The following is a 15,854-nucleotide window of genomic DNA, read 5'->3' as shown; positions in this document are numbered from 1 at the left end:
ACACCCACACACACACAAACCTACACCTACCCCCACAAACACACATACACACACAAACACACACTCGCACCCCCACCCACCGAACACCACCACAACAATCATCGACCTACCATCACCACCACCACCACTAACCCGTCACTAGCACCACCACCATCACCACCACTGATAAAATTGACACCGCCACCACCATCGCCTGTCATCACAACCACCGCCGCCGACCCGCTACCGTCACCGCCCCCACCCACACCCTACTACCACTACCGTTTTTTAAAAATGAAAACCGATAGAAAAATAGACATTTAAACACGTTTTCTAATTTTCTAAAACTGAAAATGAAAAATGAATAAGTTTAACTAAACGCGTTCTCTAAATTTTTCAATGAAAAATGAAAACGGAAAACGAAAATCGAAAAGGAAAAACAAAAAACGGAAAATGAAAATTGTTTTTCCGTAACTAAACGCAACCGTAAAATTCCAATTCCAACGTGCAAATTAGTGGCTAATTAATAACTTTATATTCTCTTTTAGTTCGTTGTAATTGAAGACATGAAATACAAGATGAATTTTTCCTAGTTAGATCTCTTACCCTTATGTTTGTATGTTATTATTATATTTGTTGTTTGTACACTAACATTACCTACTGGGGTGTGAGCATCTGCACCAATGTTTGGTTTTTCTTTCAACCTTACCTGGTACCTGAACATCATCATTTATCCTTTATAGTTTTAGGAATTAATTGCAACAACAGATCTTGTTCAAGTAATGTCGTGGGCTTTATAGTTGATGGGCCACACTTTGGTTTTGGGCTAACTTTTGTCAATAGGTTTAATATTATGGTTGCAATCTAATTACTGGCTATATATGGTTCAGTCTTTAGTCTTTAGTGTGGGGCTTATCCTTCCTTGGCACCAGAAAAGCTATAAATAATACAGCTGTTCATATATTTTTAGGGCTAATTAATTTCCAGAAAAAAATCTGACCAACTTTGAAAACCAAACTTCTTCCAGTTCACTGTACTTTGGTTGACTCATGATCTGCTCCATCAGCAGAAGAAATCTGTTGTTCCGCTACTTCCCACATCACATTATGTTTCTTTAGGCCTTGGGTTCCATTTTTTTAATGCAATTCTGATTGATATTCCAGAAATCCGGATGAGATAGATATATAATGGGCCTACCAGTCTCCTTATTATCTGCATATATAGCCAAAGAACAGTTATACATTCTTGTTATCATTACTCAATATATATACACCTTAGCTTGATGTGGCAATAACTTCTCACCAAGATAAAAATAAAGAAATAACTAAAAGTTTACCTTAAATAGAATTGTGGAACAAATCAATGGACCTAAAATGGTTGATTATCTGACTGACTAGCTATTTATTGTTCAGTGTGGAGGTTATGGTTTCCAGGTATATCATAAAAGCTGCCTTGAGGCAGAAGAGAGAAGCACCCAAGAAGGGGCTTCCCAAGATAATATGGTGAGTAAGTAAGTAATTTGTGCTCTATCATTTAAATTTTGTATTCAGTCTTTTGATCATATTTTTCATTACACAGGAAATTAACAACACGTGTACAAGATTCCAAACATGCAATGAGCTTCTACAGTCAGTAATAAGAAGGTATATACACATATCTATAATATGTGTATGAGTATCTATTATTATATATGGAGGTTAATCCGGCCCAGAGGTTGACTTGACAGGGTTGATGAAGAGGGAAATAAGGTATCTGTGAGTGACATGACAGAGTTAGAGGAGGAACTTATATAATGCTGCTCTTATGCATACACGTTCTAGACATCTGGCTCCCAGTTTAATTGTTCAATCCATCTGGATCTCCTGAATTTGTCTTGTAATTAGTTTTTTGTTTTTTATTATTTTGTGGTATATATGATGCTCTGTTCTGTTTATACGTACGTTGATGAAAACAGAATTGATGGATGTTTCTTGTATATATATAATGTTTGAGGATTGACAATAAATAATGTTTGTTTGCACAGCCACAGGTAATGATGGAGCGCATATCAAGCTTTCATGAACAGCTGGTATGCATATGGAAATTGTTGATTGTTTTTAATTAAGGTCGGTTTTTATTTTTTACGACCTTCATGGCTCCTTTTTTTTTTTTTTTGTCTCAAAAAAATACGATTAAATAGGTGTCTTATGAAGCAAGCTTGACAAAATGCAGGAAAGGAAATTAAGCGAGGAAAAGAAAGAACTGAAGCAGCAGGTACGTACGTAAATATCTTATTAACATGAAAATTGCAAAGATTTTCCTCGGTTGTTTATGTCGAAAAGAAAAGAGCATATATATAGTTTCCATGAAAACATGTCTAGTTTTCATTGGAGATGAAATGCTGTTGACTTACAGTTGCAGGTGGCAAACCAGACAGATGATGTTGAGGACGGTGGTGGTGGAGGAGGTGGTCTGCAGCTAACCAATATTGTTGCCACCACCAGACCACAGATCCACTCCAACAACTTCTAACACTCCCTCTCTTCAAGGATTAACAATTACTTCCTACAAATCAATATAAATATCTTTATATCTATCACCGGATCAGACTCTTTCTTGTGTAGGCTGTTGTTGAAGCACATTAATTTTTTTGTTCAGCAATTAATAAAGTTTATCTTTAATTGTCGACGAATTGAATGAAGCTCCTACAGTTAGTTAGGCGTGCGTCTTTTAGAAAGAAAGCTACGATAACTATCATACATACATATGCCCAGCATCGGAGCTTAATTAACCATGAAGAAACCTCACTCATACTCTTTTTAGTATTATTATTATATATTATTATTATTGGTCAGTGGTCACCCACAGCCATTATTATAATTATAGAAAGTTGTATTGGAGAATGGGGATTTGCCTAATCGAGAACATCTAAACTTATCATAGCAAATCCTATTTTGAATAATGTGGAGATTTTTATAAGTCACGGATATCCACGTAGTCTATAATAAGCATATAATTGGTCCATGTGTCATTACCAGAGAATCATAGCCCAAGACGAAAGCTTACTACTAGGGGGCAAGCATTAATTTGTTTGTTGAGGGATCAAGTATTAGTTGGTTCATGTGTCGTTATGTAACTAAACAACTATATCATTAATTTTTTTTATTTTTCCGCTTGAAAAAAACGAAACGGTATAAGAAGTAAGAACTACTATTAAACTATATTTTTTAATTATAAAGAAGATCTAATATTTTAGGGATATTAACTAAAATATCACAAATTATATGAGTTATTTTATATGACCTAATTTCCGAATTGCCCATTCCTGAATTACCTAATTAGAAGGTATAAAAGCCTTAACTTTCTTTAAAGTAATGATTTTTTATTTCGCTATCATCTAATCTATGACGAATAATGCAGGTATTTGGCTTTATTTGCACAATAAATTGTTATATATGTCAATATTTTTGTTTGACTTTATTTGTTGTAAAATTTCTTATTTAAATAATGAACATGCCCATTGAGGTATGATACATATTTAAAGGAACTGACTAAATTTCACTTGAATCTTGGAAAAAATGATTTGAGATATCAGCCGTTTTTTGACTTTTTCTCTTAAAACGAATTATAAAATATATAGTTCCTATTTTTTATATTTATAGTAATATTAAAATAAATATAACTATACTATAAACCTAAACTAAAAGTACCCTTTATTTTAATATAAATTTGTTTGAAGCCTTGTCACTATTGACATTACCGAACAATGCAGGTTCTTAATAATCACATCCGCACCATTATATGTTCAACAATCATAGCTTGAAATGTGGAGTATCACTAGGGGTCAACCATTAATTTGTCTAGTGTTTAAAGGTAGGCATTAAAGTGATATTCTAAAAACCAAGCACTGGGTATAAGTTTGTTAAGAATAATAATAAAATGTTTCTTTGAAAAAATGACTATTTTGTACGGAAAGTCATAAAATATGATGTGACTTGACATAAAAGTAACTCAGAATATGTATGATAAGAAGAAACTTACATTTTGGGTTGACATATCGTAGAATGTACAATGTTCCGAAGTCAAATATTTTACCAATATGGTCAACATAAACAAATATTTTACCACTCTGGTCAAAATAAACAAATATTTTAGTCCCCATAATTTGCAACAAGACGAACCCCATCTAACAAGGGTCTATTTGGTTCATAGTAGTAAAGTTTCTTACATTCTTTTTGCATGAAATGTTCGAGTCAAGAAAAAAATTTGGCGTAGGTCATACCAGCAAAATCATGATCAATAATTGCACATCATTAGTATAAGAGAAGAGATGTCCACGAAACACCCCTTTGACAGTTAAGCTCCATTATCAAATAAAGGCCATCATGATTTACGAGTTGACATTTCCTCTCCTTCGATGATTCTTGAGTTCAAAAACCCTAGCTTTTTTCTTTGTTTCTTTGTTATTAAAATTATGGAACAATAGAGAAGAAGAAGAAGACCTACTTTATATCGTGTACCTCATTTATAATTATGCGGAATTTCGTATGTGATAATACTTAAATAATTGTCTTATTAAATAAAAGTCAAGTTAGCCAGCATTGTTTATTGGATAACCTTTTCGCCCCACGTTAAATAGTGTAATTGACACATAAGTACAAACTTTAATGACCTATTGTGTGTTAGAGTTTACGGATTTCAAATAACAATTTACTTGAATGTTTCAAGGATCATGATTATATCACTTTCCAAAATTTGAGATTCGTTGTGTATGAGATGCACGATATTAGAAGTGAGATAATCCAAGAACTTCAATTCTGATTGCAAGCCTATTTAGTGTGTTGCCTGTTAAACCCCGATAGAGGTGCTTCCCCTTGGAACCCTATCCCCAGGGGCGCTACTCCTTGGAACTTGTCCCTAGGGATAGCAAGGCGTTGCCACTAGATCCCTATATTTTCGAATCCACATTTATCAATCCAAATGTACACTTTGCACCTCCAATCTTAGATTGTAAACTTGAACTCAACTTGTCTTGATAGTAATAATAATAATACTAAAACATTTTGACGACACCAATGTATTGCCTATAAAAAAAAACCTACATAAGAAAACAAGGTTGATTATGCAACAATTTCATTTTCCCTATATAAAATCATATATTTTCTAAAACAATATATTTTATTTTATCCAATTATTAAAAATACTTATTAACTAGAGTAAATTAGCAAAATCGTCCTTGTGGTTTGACCAAACTTGCACGTTTGGTCCTCAACCATTTTTTTTACACTCAAGTCGTCCCTTAAGTATTTTTTTATTGCATCTTTCGTCTCCGCCGAAGATGAAATTACCAAAGTATCTTCTCTATTTTTTTATCATTTTTATTAATTAATTTAATTTTTTTTATTTTTAATTAGGGTTGCTCTACCGATCACCATCACTGTACTCATTGACGGCATCTATAACAAGGAAGTCACTGTCACATGAAGCGTATATCAACCACAATCCTCTCTTTTTGTTTATGTGACACAAATCCTACTTTAATTATTGGAATTTGGTTTGGGATTGCAGTTCATCGAAGCCATGTTTGAGGATTGAAGTTCACCAACACTCTCGTCGAAACATGGTGCAGGTCCAAGGTCCGACCATAATAATAGGCATATTCAAGACCGATGAGTGGCCCTAGAAATCATTGTGTTCAACATTAGATCCCGACGTCTTTTCTAGAAATCATGACCTTTAGAGCCACTTTCTAGAGGAGACTAACCTATTCGATTGCTAGAACTATTTTTATGGAGGGGGACACACACACATTCAATTTATGAACCTATTTTGATTACTAGAACTATTTACGATTTTTAGAACCTCCGACATCTCCATTCAACCAATTTCCGGTATGATTTTGATTTTGGTTACAAGTTTGTTTTTTTATTTTGCTTTGGTTAGGTTTTGTTTTGATTGTGATTACATGGGGTTTGTTTTTTATTTTGGTTCAATTTCAATTTATTTGGTTGGAAGGACATACAAATTATTGGAGGTGAATAGTCTCGGAGATGAACAATGGTTGTTGAATGAGGTTGACAGAGGTGAAGGGGAAGCAAGGAGTGTGAGGTGATAGGATCCATATATTTATTAAAATCATATCAAACAGACGGTCCAAATAAAAAAAATTGTGATTAAACAAACAATTTTGGTCAAAACCACAAAGATAATTTCAGTAATTTATCCTATTAAGGATAATAAACTTTAATAATAATCTACTAAGCACATTTAAGACCTTAACATAAGCAATTTCAAACTCCCTTAACGTACTAGCTATGAAATAAAGTAGAGTAAAAAAGCAAAAAATTAAAGCAAATATTAGCACAAACACATTAAATTGCTGTTAATAAAGAAAAAAGAAAAAAAGAAACTAAATACAACCGCTTATGTAATTGTGTTACCCAATGGGAGGAAGGAATAGAGTAACATTACCCAATGGGAAATATAGTACAGCACTTTGCACTAATGTCGATACAGTGTAATCGCCAACTGGTTTGTCCATCAATAACTTCATCCTGAAGCACTTGACTTGAATTGAAAACTGATTGCTCTATAAAGGTATTCAACTATATCGTCCCATTTCCCAAAAACCAAAACCCAAACCCACTCGCATACAAAAAGGATAGACTCTCCATAATTTAAACTTGAATTGAAAACTGATTGCTCTAGGAACCCTATTCTTTTTCTTTCATTGGATTATTATTATGTTGCCATAAATTTCCCTACAGATCTGATTTGCAGAAGGACTAAAAGAGGGAGTGTGACATGTTGGGGCGAATTCATCTGGTTAGTTGCAAGGCCGTTCAGACCTCCAGCCCCATCTGAATCTGAATCTGAATCTCTACACCAATCTGGCTAATGTAAGTCTAAATAAATATCTGCTTAGTTTTTAAATGGCAAGATATGTTCTAAATTAAACTACCATAAACATTAAAAAATATATATGAAAAGTGAGATCTGACGTTTATGCTAACTTTTAATGATATATTTTGCATACCAAACTTCGTCCTTTCATGTTAAGATAATAATTTATTTGATGGCCAGAAGTAAATTAGTTTTTAGCTTCAGATCTTCCCAAAAGATTTGGAGAAAACTAAAAAGAAATTTGTAACAATAGTTATCTCTGGAAGCTGAGAAAGAAACTAACAATTAGTATTAGTTAATATAAGATTCTACGGTATTAAATAAGGCCGACTCTTAATATTATGGGAATATCACTTCAAATTTGATTTGTTATTTGTAAATTGTAACAGGAGGTTATGTTATCTTAACGACCTTGCAATTAACCGGGTGAATTAGCCCCAACATGTCCCAGATCGACCTTATCAACAATCCAGCAATTTCGTCTATCAACAAGTGCACAGTTTTTTTTTTTCAGATTATGCACATGAATGTTTGTTTAGATTAACGGAGTGTCACAACCATCGGACCTTTTTTTTTTGTGTGTTCATACTTGATAATGTTTTTATGAAGCAGATTTCACTAATCCAAAGAGAACACTTCTCAAAGTCAAAACTAACATGAGCCATTAATCCAACCAGACCATAGAGGAGGTGACATTCCAGATTCCACACTTTTTTTTATATTTGATTCGATAATTGTTGTTTCCTTTTATTTAAATCTCATACAAGTAGCAGCAGACAAAAAAAGATCACCTTTCTCAGCTAGCTGTGTTTGCACTTACTCTTCAACAAGCAAGCCTGCCTTTACAATTAAAGAGTTGCATTTCAATGAATGCTTTGCTTGGCTTGGCTTGGCTTGCTAATTCAGCTATTCTACTGGAGAGCTGAGTGAACCAATTTACATCATCTTGCTGACCTTATTTGGTGTGGTCAGGTCTATATATAGAAGCTCTTTACGTCCTCTAAACCATGTTCACTGCAGGAAAATTTTCAGTTGCAACCAAGAATTCAATGTAATGGAATGGTTGAGATGCATAATCACATACCACAAAAAACAATATATAGGTAGTTAGTTGCAAATGATTAAAACAGTTACTATTCAACAGTGTACATGATGTGTGTCCTTTTCATTTAGAGGATTCCTGAGAGAAGTTAGATATTTAACCCATTTGGTTTGATTTTAAATTTCAGGTGTGGTGATAACTTTCGGTGTTCATTCTAAATCCTAATTCCCTGAAGCATGCATGAGCCATGAGATACCTGGCTTTAAGGCCATTTCTTTAGTCTCTACCACCTATTAATAAGTTCAACCAACCTATATATTCAATATATTGAATTGAACCACCACCCAACAATATTCATCATAGTTTGTAATAGAGCACACATACACTACTTACACTTGTAGATATTTAACTAGTCTGATTACTGTTTCTACCCAAGATCAACCTTTCTGTAAATGTAGTACTAGTTGGCCAATTAAATTTATCTTCACATCTGGCATTTCAATCAAATTCCCTCACCATTAAACTTTTATGCTTTCCATTACTTAGATTCTGTACAGTAATTACGTTTGACATTGATTTTTATACAAGTTTAAACAAACAAAGCCCCCTACCCCATTTTACTTGTGGCTGTTTAAACTAAATAGTAATGGGCTGGAAAACCAAAAACCAAGCAGTTTTGAAAACAGATGGCATCTGTAAAAAAAAAAAAAAAAAAAAAAAACAAAATTTTATATTGGTGTCAGTTTTTTTCTTTTAAACCAAAAATAAAAAACCAAACCAAACTTATGTTAATATCACCTCATTTTTATTAACAATTGACCTAATATACTATTAACTTTTTCACTTCATTGGGCCTGGATGGCTGGATCAAGTGTTTCTTTCAGCCCTTAAAGAAATTAAACATACTTAAGGCTTGCCATTAAACCCGATATTAAACATACTTTGTGTCTTTCACTTCCCCTCCTTTTCTCTCCAAAAAAAACTCTAACTATTAATACATTTAAAAAGTAGTTTTTCTAACTCCATACTAATTTCATTCCAGAAATTTTTCTTATTATTAAACAAAGCGTGTTCAGATCGATGCATAAGTCGAACGCTATGATGCTTTGTTTGAAATTAATCTGTAGCCTAATACACCTGTTACAACCTTAATGTACAAGGTTGTAACAATTTTTACAAGAATAATGATCTTGTTGACACCTACAACAGCAAAGTTTATAATGTTCATAACTTGACTCTCTCTCTCTCTCTCATATTCATACACATGTATACAAAAGTTATGTGGATGAGCATATTTATTGAGGACTAAGCCCATTGACAAATGAGAGAAAGACAAACATGACCCAAACAGGCCCAACTTAAAATGAATGTAACTTTTGATTCCTAATTCCGCCATTTAAGCCCCCAAATTCCAATTTGCCCAATATCGATTTTTATTTTATTCTGTTTTAAGGACAAAAATATATGTTTTCATTTCTTTCTGTTTTATTTAGGAACTTAATTAGAGGATTTTTATGTCAATTTTAGTTTTCTAAAATTTGGCACGCATGACAAATTTAGCTCCTTGACTCCTATATAAAAGGGTTTTGTAAGCCTTTCATAGACATCTTGAAATTCTATAATAAATCCTTTTGAGTATTCCTTAGACACCTCTCAACATGAGCTAACCTGAGAGAGATTATTATATTTTTCAAGTAAATCTAATCAAACTGAACATTCCTTCATCCAAAAATATACATTATTCTGTTAATTAAATGATTTCAAACCATGACTCAAAAGACAAAACCAACAAAATCAAAATAGCAAGTACAAGAACTAGTGTTATGCATGAATGTAAATACTTACTTTACCTCTCCATAAAATAATGAAAATTCAGCACAAAGCTAGCATGTTAAAAAATACCATACGTGTCAAAAACCTGTAGGGAAAATCAAATCAACATAATCTTCACAACAAACCACGTTAAAACCAATGCCCCCGAGAATAGCTTATTACGACTCCTATCTAACTATAGAGTACATATAAAAGCCAATTCCAAAACCATAAGGCATATTGTTGTTGTATGTTCAGCATTTTTAAGCATACAAACTCACTCGTTAATGCCCTAGAAATCTCCTCAGATGATGTACAGTTATACCTAGATCGAGGGTTATGTCCGTACATAACAGCAGATAGATATATATATATATATATATAGAAGTATATATTGAACACATCAGAACATAAACTTTATGCAGAAAATCGGAAAATGATATTGAATATATAACATACAGAATGATGAAGACACCTGTTACCGCCATTGTGGGATTCATAGAGCTTGCCGCGGGCGGAGAATACAACGACGGCCACATCAACGTCACATAGCACGGAAAGCTGCCGGCGTTTCTTAATTTCGAAAATCCTTATCTTCGATCCGCCACATTGTTTGTCTTTCCCGACGGACTCTAACCCTAACTTTTCAACTTCCGACGGCCTCTTGCTGAATCCATCTTTTACTCTGGCGTGTGTGGAGTCCATTTCAAAATTACTTATTAATTTATTAGTTTTTCAAATACGTAGTATTAATTTATTTGTTTTTTTTAAATATCAATAAATTAAAAAAGTATTTGGTAAATATTAAATTTTTAGTGTAAATAATTATTTTTTCCGAAAGCAAAACTTTTTCAAAAAAATCAATAGATTAATTGAAAAACACTCCCAAACACCACTTACTAACCAATCATGTAGCCGAGAGAATGTGTTAAATACGAATAAAGCATGACCTGTAAATTGTGGAAAACAACCATACTCATTGCTTATCAAAGCAGCATCCTCCCACTCCTCCACTACATTCTCACGACCTCTACAACTCTGCTATAGATTTTTAATTTAAAGATATTTTTTTAGGGGATCTATCTATTAAAATAACTTTATTGACTTAAAAAATACAAATAAGTCTAAGAAAAAGGTGTTTGAAATTTCATTTAAAAATAACTTATTAATTTAAATAAAAAAAATTAACAATATGAAAATGACTTTTGAATTAACTTTTCATCAACACTTTAAAAATGAGATTTCAATAATTTAAAATTTTTAATTTTTCAAAATTTCTAATAACTTAACTAAAATACCATTAAAAGATGTCTAAGACAAAAACTTTAAAAAATAATTTATATGACTTTGTTATTTCAAACATTTAAAAAAAAATCCTACAATCATAAATCAATAAGTTATTTTGTCTAAAAATCTTTTTTAAATTTCAAAATAAATAAACATCCTCTAAGTTTTTGACATGTTTTAAAATGAAGGTTTTCAAAAATTAGGATATCGTTTAACTTTTTAAATTGAAAAATTATATTACCTTTAAAAAACTCTTTCTTCTTTTTTTCTTCAATCCTTTATTTTCATGTATTTTTGTAACATCCGGATCCTGATACGTATTTTAAACCAAACTATTCATTTTTGCAAAGGGACTCGACGAGTTAGGCGAGTTAGAGGCACCAAACTCGTCGAGTAGAAACGGATTTTGGGCGCAGGACTTGAAGTCTACTCGACGAGTTGAGAAGCCTCAACTCGACGAGTAGGGCTGCCAGAGTGAAACCCTAATTTTCAGGATTTACACCCTATTTAAGCACCTTAACACTTTATTGTGGCCTCCCTCATCGCCTCCTTCAGTCTAGCAAAACCCTAATTCGTGATCTTGAGCCTTTTGAGTGTGTGTGAGTGAAAAGAGAGTGATTCTTTGGTATTTCCTTAAAGGAATGGAAGCTAGAAGTGCTTGGTTGAAGGAAGAAGCTTTGGATCCAGAGATTTCGTTGTCAAAGCAGCCTTATTGAGGTATAAAGTCTATACCTTGACTATTCATTTACTAGATCTCTTCATGGAGTAGTTTAGGGCCTTAAGGAGCTTATTTTGGGGCCATTCATGGATGTAAGCATGTTTTGGAGTTATGACTGCATATCTAGATGTCCATGGCCTTACGAGACTTAAAGTTGCCAGCTTTATTAAGTCTTGGCCCTTCTCCATGCCTTAGATCTCTTTAAGAGTTTAGTTTTGGTGTTATTAACTTCATGACACAATGCATGAACATAAAGTTAGCAACTTTACGTGGTAACTTAGTCATTGGGGACCAGATCTATGGTTTGGAAGCATTGAACCCGACTAGAAACGACTGAATGGATTTAGACTATGGGGACTCGGCAAGTTGTTCATATAACTCGGCGAGTTCGGTCGTGGTCCCCCAACCTTTTCTGTTACTAAGAAAACTCGTTGAGACTAGGAGATGACTCAGCAAGTTGGCATAGTTTTGGGTTATGAAGATTTAGTAACTCGACGAGTTCAAGGAGGGACTCAGCAAGTTGAGAGTGAAAGGTCCCGTGTAACATCCCAAAAATACAGGCCAAAAATTTCATTTTTAATTAAGTGATTTGCAAAACGTCCGTAACAAAATATCATTCGACCATATCATTTAATAAAAACATGTCTCGTGTCTGTAAACCAAAACGTAAAACATAATAATGTCAGAGTACAAATCCCAGAATGTCTCATAGTGCGGAAAACAAAGAGCGTGTGTGTGATATGCTGCTACCGCGCCAGCTCCTTCCCCTTGGCTGAAGAGGTACCTGAAACAATAACTGAAAACCATAAGCACGAAGCTTAGTGAGTTCCCCCACTGTACCACATACCATATAACCACATAGCATACATATATTGTCAGGCATATCTGGGTGCCCGACCTACCCCTTCGGTCCTCTCGACCGGATACTGACTAGCATATCTGGGTGCTGGCCTCCCCTTCGGTCCTCTCGACCGGATACTGACTAGCATATCTGGGTGCTGGTCTCCCCTTCAGTCCTCTCGACCGGATACTGGGGACTATTTCACCCCCTACTACTACTACCACATATCACATATCACATAATCTATCTAGCATGGCTGGGCATGACTACCCCTTCGGCCCTATCGACCGGTAATCTGGGGACTATCTCCCCTACTGTCACTAGCATATAACATTATATCATACTAGCACATAAACATATCGCAGGTAGTAGCAGCCCTAGATGAATATCACAGAGACAACCATCTAATCATACAACTCCTACTGGTGGGCCAGCATTGTGGCCGTAGACCCACCGCTACTGGAAGGTAACTCACCTCGAAAGTAGCTACTGAAAGTCTGCTTGCTAAGCGCCTGACTACTGAACCGGTAATCCTCCGGCTATAATTCATGAACACATATTAGACACTCATAAATACCCTTAGGTCAATGACCGACCCACCCCTGGTCCAAGGTCAACTCCTTGGTCAAAGTCAACTTCCAATTGAGTGGACTCGCTGAGTCATGGCACAGACTCGCTGAGTCCCTCTCCTACTAACCCGGTCCTACTCGTCAAGTCCCTCTTCCCACTCACCGAGTCACCCTTAACTCACTACTTGGGACGATTGGACCGACCCGCGATCCGACTCGCCGAGTTCCCACGATCAGATCTCCTACTCGTTTCCAAATCCTCATTAGAGCATCCTTTATGAGGATTTGGGTTTCTGGGACCATTGCTACACGTTAAATTGCTAATTTCACGTGCAGATACGAAGGGTTGGACCTTCAACACTTAAACCCCTCTTATTCAGTAACAGTTCATATGACTCGACGAGTTTGAAGAACAACTCGTCGAGTTCCAGGCAATCTTCATAGGACTCGCCGAGTCTAAGACCATCTTCATAGAACTCGCCGAGTTCTACTTTGGGACTCGCCGAGTCCCTTCGACCCATTTCCCATACAGACCAAATATGAGACATACAATGCTTCTAAACCATAGATCTATGTTCCTAGGGCATGCTTATCACGTAAAGTTGCAAACTTTACGTGCATGCATGGCCCTATAAGCTCCAAAAGCCAAATTCAAGCTCTTTACGAGGTCATACACTTAATAGGGACCTCAATCACTTCAACCACAAAGACTTTATACTTCTAATACGTCCATAAGGTCTAGATCTGAAGTCCTTTCGGATCATAGAGCACAAACACATGAAGTATGGTGTTTTAGGGCTTGAAAACCACCAATTATGGACAAAAGGGGATCTAATGAACTAGTGATAAAGGTAGGGACTTTTCTACCTAAAAGGAAGCCTCCTGCAGGGTGGATGTCGGATCTACTTCCCCTCCTTACACTCTTCCACCTACTTCTTCTTCTCTTAAGCTTCAAACTCCCTTCACAAGGCCAAGATCTCTCACAAGGACAAAAAGGGGCTAGGGTTCCGCTCTACAGCTCTTCTGGAAGTGTTAGGGACAAGGGAGGCCGAGTTAGAGTGCTTAAATAGGGTGCACACACCCAGGTTAGGGTTTTCGCCCAAACAGGGCCTACTCGCCGAGTCCGGGAATCGACTTGCCGAGTCCGAGGCTCAGACCCCGCGTCTCATCCCGCTTCTACTCGGCGAGTTGGTCCTTCAACTCGCCGAGTCCAAGGCAAAATTGCATAAATTACGAAATATTAATTACAATGAGTACGTACCAGGAATCAGGTGCTACATCCCGACTATGTTATGAGGAGGAACTTGACGAGTTCATGAAAGAAATCGACGAGTAGGATCGAGATTCCAGGGTTTTATGGATCATGGAACTCGACGAGTTGATGGACCAACTCGGCGAGTTGAGTCAACCAGGATGTTGACTTTGACCAGGAAGTTGACTTTAACTTTGACAATTGACCAGAGTTGACCCTTAAAGGGGTTATGAGCATGAAAGGGTAATTAGAGGAGATTATTAGGTGTAGGAGTTTGAGAGAAGTTGATCCTAGAGCCGAGGACAGTTCAGCTACTACGCGACATTCGAGGTGAGTTACCTTCCAGTAGAAGTGGGTCGAAGGCACCAATGTCAGCCCACTTGTAAGAGTTATAATAGAGATGATTATCTTTGTGATAATTATCTGGTATGTCACTATCTGTTATGCTTTATGTGCTAGTATGCTACGATATTATGTGATAGTGGTATGAGGGGTAAGCCAACACCCTGATATGCTAGGCAGTTACCGGTTGAAAGAGACCGAAGGGGTAGTCCAGTACCCAGATATGTTAGACAGTATGATTATTGTATGGTATGTGGTATGATGGGGGAACTCACTAAGCTTTGTGCTTATGGTTTTCACTTTTTGTTTCAGGTCCTTCTTTTTCGAAGGGAAAGGAGCCGACACAATAGTAATGCATCTGTCACACCCCCGAACCAGACGGCGGAAACGTCTGGGGGCTGTTGTGACTCAATTGAATACCATCACAATGAATATACATGAAACATAACATCATACATTACCAAGCATTGGAATATTACAACCGGTAGCATTTACATTCAGTACATTGATCCATAATATTACATGCCCAAAAGTAAATTGTTTGATACTAATTAGAACAACAGCAAGACGTTACTGAGTACATTTTTCCTTTTTCGATTTACCTGTTACCTGAGAATACAAGTATTTTGAAAAACGTCAACATATGAAATGTTGGTGAGTTCATAAGTAATGTTTGAAATATAGTGGTTTGTATTGTTTTGAAAATCACCAGAAAATCTGATATTTTCTGAAAAGAGCATAGTATAAAAAGAGTGAAGATCCGTAAGTATGCTTGTTTGTTTTCTATAGATGTAAAAGTACAATTTGTAAAACTCGGTATGTAACTCGTAGGTGTATTAATTGAAAACCCTAGGAAAACCCGATGTTTTCCTAATACTTTGCATCAAATGTTTTATATTTTGTTATTTCGTTGCGACGGGTGTATTCGTTGAGTCCCGGTGACGTTGGATTAATTATGGATTGTGAATTGTTATAAACACACATTAATGAAAATGACTAGTTTACAACTATACAAACGATCCCTTAGGCGTCGTTCGCACTATTCACTTAATCCAATCACCCGGACTTCTCATAGCCCCACAACCAAGGAGGAAAAGAGGGTGCGAAGCCCCCGATATTTTCCATAAGTC

The 15,854-nt window shown here is 35.6% G+C and overlaps 3 long non-coding RNA genes across 7 annotated transcripts; 2 read left to right on the top strand and 1 right to left on the bottom strand.

The window, feature by feature from the left end:
• Nucleotides 1-1,633: 1,633 nt before the first annotated feature.
• On the top strand, nt 1,634-2,511 carry LOC122197576 (uncharacterized). 4 transcript variants are annotated; one of them, XR_008232067.1, is made up of 4 exons: nt 1,634-1,854; nt 2,003-2,047; nt 2,159-2,232; nt 2,374-2,511. It is a non-coding gene; the product is annotated as an uncharacterized LOC122197576 (long non-coding RNA). The 4 variants fall into 4 exon arrangements; XR_006191172.2 differs by having other exon boundaries at nt 1,635-1,854; nt 2,003-2,084; nt 2,191-2,232; XR_008232066.1 differs by lacking the exon at nt 1,634-1,854 and having other exon boundaries at nt 1,878-2,047.
• A 3,885-nt stretch (nt 2,512-6,396) lies between these two features.
• LOC111889876 (uncharacterized) lies at nt 6,397-8,430 on the top strand. Of its 2 annotated transcripts, XR_002849648.3 has the most exons (4): nt 6,397-6,555; nt 6,726-6,857; nt 7,251-7,964; nt 8,091-8,430. It is a non-coding gene; the product is annotated as an uncharacterized LOC111889876 (long non-coding RNA). The 2 variants fall into 2 exon arrangements; XR_002849647.3 differs by having other exon boundaries at nt 6,399-6,857.
• LOC111889877 (uncharacterized) lies at nt 7,498-10,715 on the bottom strand. The gene is made up of 2 exons (XR_002849649.3): nt 10,191-10,715; nt 7,498-7,875 (listed from the first exon to the last, which is right to left on the bottom strand). It is a non-coding gene; the product is annotated as an uncharacterized LOC111889877 (long non-coding RNA).
• Nucleotides 10,716-15,854: the final 5,139 nt, after the last annotated feature.

This window comes from Lactuca sativa, chromosome 4 (assembly GCF_002870075.4).
Source record: "Lactuca sativa cultivar Salinas chromosome 4, Lsat_Salinas_v11, whole genome shotgun sequence".
Classification (NCBI taxonomy): domain Eukaryota; kingdom Viridiplantae; phylum Streptophyta; class Magnoliopsida; order Asterales; family Asteraceae; genus Lactuca; species Lactuca sativa.
Note: the sequence above shows the minus strand (reverse complement) of the source record. Positions and strands in the feature narration are given on the sequence as shown.